Source organism: Arachis duranensis, chromosome 2, assembly GCF_000817695.3.
Source record: "Arachis duranensis cultivar V14167 chromosome 2, aradu.V14167.gnm2.J7QH, whole genome shotgun sequence".
NCBI lineage: Eukaryota > Viridiplantae > Streptophyta > Magnoliopsida > Fabales > Fabaceae > Arachis > Arachis duranensis.
The window spans coordinates 41,556,798-41,564,819 of record NC_029773.3 but is presented as its reverse complement, the minus strand read 5'-3'; the positions used below and the strand labels follow the sequence as shown (position 1 = coordinate 41,564,819).

Here is an 8,022-nt window from a genome sequence, read left to right as displayed (position 1 = left end):
GTTATGACGTGTTTTGGGCGTTCAACTCCGGATCATGACGTTTTTCTGGCGTTTAACTCCAGACAGCAGCATGTACTTGGCGTTCAACGCCAAGTTACGTTGTCAATTTCCGAATAAAGTATAGACTATTATATATTGCTGGAAAGCTCTGGATGTCTACTTTCCAACGCCGTTGAGAGCGCGCCAATTGGAGTTCTGTAGCTCCAGAAAATCCATTTTGAGTGCAGGGAGGTCAGATTCCAACAACATCAGCAGTCCTTTTGTCAGCCTTTTTCAGAGTTTTGCTCAAGTCCCTCAATTTCAGCCAGAATTTACCTGAAATCACAGAAAAACACACAAACTCATAGTAAAGTCCAGAAATGTGAATTTAACATAAAAAATAATGAAAATATCCCTAAAAGTAGCTTAAACTTATTAAAAACTACCTAAAAACAATGCCAAAAAGCGTATAAATTATCCGCTCATCAATTACCATACCACAAACATTCAGAACTTACTTCACAAGATAAACCCCACTCTTGTTTTTCATAACATTTTCTTTTATATTGACTTAAAGGGCAAGCATACATGTAAGCAAGATGAAAATGAAAGCCAGGGACTTAGACTAGCACACATAGACCTAAGCAATGAAATCCTAAAGGCAGAATTGAAAATTCCTAAGCTACTATGGAAGCATGTTCTATTTCATACATGATTTTCCTTATTTAAAACTTGAAAAAGATAGAACAAAGAGGGAACTCCACCACCTTTTACTTATTGGAATGCTCATGCTCTCTCTCTTGTTTGTCTTCTTTGTGTCCACTTGCACTTCCCTACCATCCGTGTCATTCTGGCTCTTTTCCAATCTTCCAGTGCCTTCCTTACTGATTCATGACTCCTTTCAGCTCTTTCTCATTCCTCTTGTGCTAATTCATCCTTTACTTCCTCATATCTTGTGATCCCAAGGTGTAATACAGGCAGTTGTCCGACTAAGTATCCGAGCCTACATTGAGTGTTTACATGATATCCAGTCTCACTCATATAGACTCCTTCCGAGAATGCTCTGTATTCATCGAAAAGATCTGCTTGTTCTCTTTGTTTTCAATACATCTTATGAATGTGTGCACCTTGATGTGCTTGGATATTGATTAGCTTTTGGATGGCTTCTTGTTGTTGATCTTGCTTTTGGTTCAACCTGTGGAAGGATTTACCCCACTGTCACCCTTGTTCCAGTTGCTGCTCCATTAATTGCTTTTGCCACTCCCCTTGTTGATTCATCCATCTAGAGAGTGATTATTCTTGGCGGTCCATCATTTGTAGTTGAAGCTCCTTTTGTGCCCCTTGATTCTCCATGTATTGCCTAGACAAGCCATCAATAGCTTCTTGTAATTGGTGCATGTCTAAAGTGGCTGGGGCTTGCTCCTCCAGGTTTTGTCCTTCTTCAACTTGATGGGCTGGCCTCTTTCTTAGTCTTCGTTGAGTTAGGGGAGGTACAATGGCTTGCATCCATCGAAGAGTAATTGGGATGCTGACTTTTATCCACTCGGGGTTTCCATCTTCGAACACCACCCCAACCTTTGCGCACAGACGGAAGATGGTGCTGGGGTAACCTAACCTTCCTCCAGAATCACTTTTCTCAGCGAACTTCCAAATGCCCTGAGTTATGAGTTCATGAACCTTGATCTCTCCCCCTTTGAGTATACATTGTACCATTGTTGCTCTCTTACGATTTACCTTTGAGTTGTTCCTGGCGGAAAAGATGGATCTCCTTACAATTCCGAACCACCCCTTTGCTTTAGGGGTGACATCCTCTCTCTTAATGAATTTGGGCTTCCTATGGAAATCTCTTACCCAATCCGCTCCTGGTATGCAGATATCTCCCACAATCTAGTCATAATTGGGACTGCTATCTATTCTGGATTGATAGCTCTCTTCTGCGAATGGTATGGTTGGTAGCTTTAACACCCTTGTGATGTTCATGGGACTAAAATCCACCATTATCCCTCTTACAAAGCTTATATACGATTCATCTACCCTATCATACCTGACCGCATTTGCATAAAACTCTCTTACAAGAGTTGCGTTTACTCTTGTGACCGGATCAGTGAGGAGCTCCCATCTTCTCTTTTCCACCTTCTCTGTGATTTTGGGGCACTCAGTTTTCGTGACTTGAAAGCCTAGCTCATATATGATCTCTTTCTCAGCCATCCACCCTAATTGTAATGCATGGTGAAAGGTTCTAAATTTCTTCTCATCAAAAGGGGGTTACTCCATAGGCTCCTTCCCTTTTCTTCTTTTAGAGCTCGATGATGCCATAAGTAACCTTTTGATTTCAAATTTGTTGAAGTATGGATGATTACAGCTTAAAAAATGTAGCTATGAGAGTGTCTGAGAAAGCTTTTGATGGAGGAGAATGGTAAGTGATTGAAGGGTGTGGATTGATGGTACGGCTTAATAGTGGATGGTTGGGGTTTGGCTTTAGATGGGCACAATGATCACCACTTTTAAGAATTGATTGGTTCGGGCTTCAAGGCCATCCTGCTACCAATGTTGCATGGCAACACTTCCCAAGGTACTTTCCTTGAAGACGAGTGTGTAGTTCCCTTGGTGGAGTGGCTGAACCCCCTTCCTTTGGTTGTCCCATTAGTTCCCTCCAACATTCCCTTTAATTTCCTTGCAAGACAAAAGAAGAGAGAGATTAGTTTGAATTGTTGTAGAAAAATAAAAATGAGAGGCTAGTTACTTGTTTTTTTTTTACTTCTGACTCACTGAAGGCCATTCATGAATGCAAACCAACCAACCAACTAAGTACTCATGCATGCAGCATTGGTGACACCAAACTTAGTTTGTGACCATATGGTGTAAAAAGATTTGATTAAGGCTCTAAGACTAACATAATATGAATTGTGTTCATGCCCTTTTAGTGTGCCTTGAAGACCAAACTTGTCATTCACTATATGCTGCATGTAGAGATTCTTCTAAGTGCTTGTCAAAGTTGATTTAGAATTCATGAACCTTGCTTTATTAGCTACTTTAAAAATCCTAAAAATACTGAACGAATATAAAACATGGGTTGCCTCCCATGAAGCGCTTCTTTAGCGTCATTAGCTTGATGTTTGGCCTTTGTCAGGGTGGTTGGTAATGCTTCAAATCTTCCCCTTTTGTAGTGAATCTGTCTCCATTGGCTTTATTAAGAAGCTCCACATGTTCTAAGGAAAGAATTTTGGTCATAGTATACACTTAAGGCAACTAAGACGGGATAGTGGGAAGATGAGGTGGGATAGGTGGAAAATAAGCAGAGATCACTTTATCTCCTGGAGAGAAATCCTCTGTAGGGATCATCTTATTCCTCCATCCCCTTGGGGCCTTTTTCCTTGTTTCTCTTAATGTTGTCTTGCTCCTTGTGGTTTCTTTTTCCAGGAATATTCTGTTGCTGGTGTCATATGACTCTGGTGGGTCTAGCTCCTCTTGGGTTACACTTGGCTGTTGTTCCTTCTGACCACATTGCTTGTCACCCAGAGGGATTCTCAGGTGTATTGTTTGTGCTTCCGTGCTTGTCTCTTCCATCAGTTCCTTATAGTGCTCTTCCCTTGATTCTTTGTTTTCATGATCCGCTTCTTGTGAGGGTTTGAAGACATTGAAAGTGAGTTGTTCATCATGTATCCTCAATATTAGCTCTCCTCGCTCCACATCTATAAGTGCCCTGGCTGTGGCTAAGAATGGTCTTCCTAGGATGATGGGATGGATGTGATTCTCTTCCATCTCCAAGATAACAAAGTCTGTGGGAAGGAAGTAGTTCCCAACCTTCACTAACACGTTTTCAACCACTCCTATTGCCTGTTTTTGAGTTTTGTCAGCCAATTTGATGATTACGTCCGTGGGAGTTAGCTCATTGATTTGAAGCTTTTTCATGAGGGATAGAGGCATTAAGTTGATGCTTGCTCGCTCCCAGGTCATAGAGTCCCTTATCAATCATTGTTTCTCCTATAGCACAGGGGATGTGAAAACTCCCTGGGTCCTTCCTTTTTGTAGGTGGCTCTGTTTGAATGAGAGCACTGCACTCCTTATTCATCACTATTGTCTGCCCACCCTTTAGTGAACTCTTTTTGGTCAGCAGCTCCTTTATGTACTTGATGTATGAGGGCATCTGCTGGAGAGCCTTAATGAACGATATGTTCACATGAAGAGATGCAAACATGTCGAGGAACCTTGAATACACTCTCCTTGCTACACCACCCTTGAGCCTTTGGGGAAAAGGTGCATATGGGTTTAAAGTTTCCTCCTTTTTAGCTCCTTCCTGTGTGTAGGATTGGGTGCTTGATTTCTCTCTTCATGTTTTTCCTTTGGATTGTCTTGAAAGTATTCTGTTTGTGTGTTTACTTCTTCCACACTCCTCTCGTCACTTATAGTGATCATCTTGCATTCTTCCTATCTTACTTTTTTTGTTTCTCCTCTTGGGTTCTTCTCTATGTCACTTGGAAAACTATCAGTAGGCTTAGGAAACTGTTGAGATAGATATCCCACTTGGGACTCTAGCCTCTTGATGGTGTCTCCCTGGTTTTTGATATTGGCTCGCACTTCATCCTTGAACACTCTGTTGTCTTGGACTTCCTTACATATACCTTCAAGCAGAGTCTCAATTCTGGAAAGTCTATCTTCGGTTGGTGATGGTGGGTTGAGATTAGGAGGTTGAGAGTGGTCATGTTGGTTTTGATATGGATGTTGAGAAGGGTGGTTAGGTGGGTGTTGATATGATCTCTGTGAGGGATGTTGGTGAGTTGCATTGTTGTTAGGATTGTGGTTGTGGCATCTCTGGTCTTGGCCTTGGTCTTGTTGATTTCCCCACCAAAATTAGGGTGGTTCCTCCAGCCGGAATTATAAGTTTTAGAGTATGGATCCTGGGTCTGCCTGGGTGAGTTTCCAACATAATTGGCTTGTTCCCAATCACCTTCTCCTGTATTCACTCCTTCTTGAGCTGGTGATGAAGTGGTGATTGCTGCAACTTGGTTCTCTTCCATCTTCTTGGTAAGATCGGCTAACTGCTTGGTGATCACCTTATTTTGAGCCGGCAGTGCATCCATATGGTTCAGCTCCATCATTCCTCGAGTGCTGCTCCTTTCAGAAGCATAGCTACAGTCTCAATGACATCTATGGCTTCTTCAATGGTTTTCTTCTTGTTTAGAGACCCCCTGATGAATTGTCTACGACCTTCTTTGATTCATAAGAAAGACCTTCATAGAAAATGTGCAGTTGAACACATTCATTGAACATGTCTGGTGGGCATCTTCTTGTTAAGTCCTTAAACCTCTCCCATGCCTCATAGAGAGTTTCACCATCTTGTTGCCTGAAGGTTTGTACCTCAGCTCTTAACCTATTGATTCTTTGAGGAGGGTAGAATCTCGCCAAAAATTTGTTCACCACATCTTCCCAATTTGTTAAGCTCTCCTTCGGAAAGGATTCCAGCCATTTAGATGCTTTGTCCTTGAGTGAAAAGGGAAACAAAAGCAGTCTATAGACATCTGGATGAACACCATTAGACTTCACAGTGTCACATATTCTTAGGAAGGTGGTTAGATGTTGATTGGGGTCTTCTTGGGCACTTCCTCCGAATGAACAGTTGTTCTGAACAAGGGTGATGAGCTGGGGGTTTTAATTCAAAGTTATTGGCATGTATGGTTGGCTTTTGGATACTACTTCCATAATTTCCTGGGTTTGGATTGACATAAGAGCCTAGAACTCTTCTCTCTTTCCCAACATGATTCACATGGCCTTCTCTGGCATGGTTGTGAGCTTCTTCTTCATGGTTGTTTTCCAGGTTCTCCTCTATGTTTGTTTCAAAGTACTCATCCTCTTCCTCAGCACCAACGACTCTTTTCCCTCTTGCTTCCCTCCTTAATCTAAGGAAGGTCCTCTCAGGTTCAGAATCAAAGGAAGTTAAAGCTCCGCTTCTTCTCCCTGTTATACAACTAACAAGCCCACAACAAGAAAGAAAATGAAGAGATTATTCTTGTTAGAGTGGCTGTTAGTATGAGTGGTGCAAATTATCAAACAGTTAGTGGGTTAGTGAACAAAATTGTAAATAACAACAAAGAGAAAGAAAACAAGGAGGGGAAAGGGAATAAAGGAAGGAAATAACTGAAACTGAAGGTAAATGACTAGGTAAAATAAACAAGCAAAAGAAAAATGCTCAATCTAGTGATCTTCCAACTTAATCATTGTCGATACAAAATCAATCCCCAGCAACGGCGCCATAAACTTGATGCACGAAAACTTGTCTCTCAACAAATTTCCCTTCGGCAAGTATAGCGAATTGTCGTCAAGTAAAAACTCACAATAGAGTGAGGTTGAATCCCACAGGATTGATTGGTTAAGCAACTTTAGTTGGAAGAATGTGCTAGTTGAGCTAAGCAGAAATTGAGTTGAAAGTTGCAGAAAATTAAATGGCGGGAAAGTAAATTGCAGAAAGTAAAGTGCAGAATCTTAAATGGGTATTTAGGGAGATGAACATAAAGATAAATGGCAGAAAGTAAAGAGAATGGGTGAGATCAGAAATGGGGGATTGATGAGCAGATAATTTATACGCTTTTTGGCATTGTTTTTAGGTAGTTTTTAGTAGGATATAGTTACTTTTAGGGACGTTTTCATTGGTTTTTATGCTAAATTCACATTTCTGGACTTTACTATGAGTTTGTGTGTTTTTCTGTGATTTCAGGTATTTTCTGGCTGAAATTGAGGGACCTGAGCAAAACTCTGATAAAAGGCTGACAAAAGGACTGCTGATGCTATTGGATTTTGACCTCCCTGCACTCAAAATAGATTTTTTGGAGCTACAGAACTCTAAATGGCGCGCTCTCAATGGCGTTGGAAATTAGACATCCAGAGCTTTCCAGCAATACATAATAGTCCATACTTTATTCGTGATTAGATAACGTAAACTGGCGCTCAACGCCAGAAACACGTCATGAACCAGAGTTAAACGCCAAAAACACGTTACAACTTGGCGTTCAACTCCAAAAGAAGCCTCTGCACGTGTAAAGCTCAAGCTCAACCCAAGCACACACCAAGTGGGCCCCGAAAGTGGATTTCTACATCAATTACTTACTTTTGTAAACCCTAGTAGCTAGTCTAGTATAAATAAGACATTTTACTATTGTATTAGTCATCTTTTGACCACATATCAGGTCCTTCTCCCTATTTTTGAATTTATATCACATTTTGGGGGCAGGCCATTCAGCCATGCCTGGACCATCACTTATGTATTTTCAACGGTGGAGTTTTTACACACCATAGATTAAGGGTGTGGAGCTCTACTGTACCTCGAGTTTTAATGCAATTACTACTATTTTCTATTCAATTCAGTTTATTCCTGTTCTCAGATATTTGTTGCACTTCACCATGATGAATGTGATGATCCATGACACTCATCATCATTCTCACCTATGAACGCGTGACTGATAACCACTTCCGTTCTACCTTAGACCGAACGCATATCTCTTAGATTCCTTAATCAGAATCTTCGTGGTATAAGCTAGAATTGATGGCGGCATTCATGATAGTTTGGAAAGTCTAAACCTTGTTTGTGGTATTCTGAGTAGGATTCAAGGATTGAATGACTGTGACGAGCTTTAAACTCGCGATTGTTGGGCATGATGACAAACGCAAAAGAATCAATGGATTCTATTCCGGCATGATCGAGAACCGACAGATGTTTAGCCGTGCTGTGACAGAGCATTTGGACCTTTTTCACTGAGAGGATGGGATGTAGCCATTGACAATGGTGATGCCCTACATACAGCTTGCCATGGAAAGGAGTAAGAATGATTGGATGAAGGTAGTAGGAAAGTAGAGATTCAGAAGGAGCACAGCATCTTCATACGCCTATCTGAAATTCCCATCAATGATTTACATAAGTATTTCTATCTTTATTTTCTAGTTATTTATTATTATTATTCGAAAACTCTATAACCATATATTATCCACCTACCTGAGAATTTCAAGATGACCATAGCTTTCTTCATACCAACAATCTCCGTGGGATCGACC

The 8,022-nt window shown here is 41.0% G+C and overlaps 1 non-coding gene across 1 annotated transcript; it reads left to right on the top strand.

The window, feature by feature from the left end:
- Positions 1–5,248: 5,248 nt before the first annotated feature.
- Positions 5,249–5,352, top strand: LOC127745173 (small nucleolar RNA R71). The gene has a single exon (XR_008006369.1). It is a non-coding gene; the product is annotated as a small nucleolar RNA R71 (small nucleolar RNA).
- Positions 5,353–8,022: the final 2,670 nt, after the last annotated feature.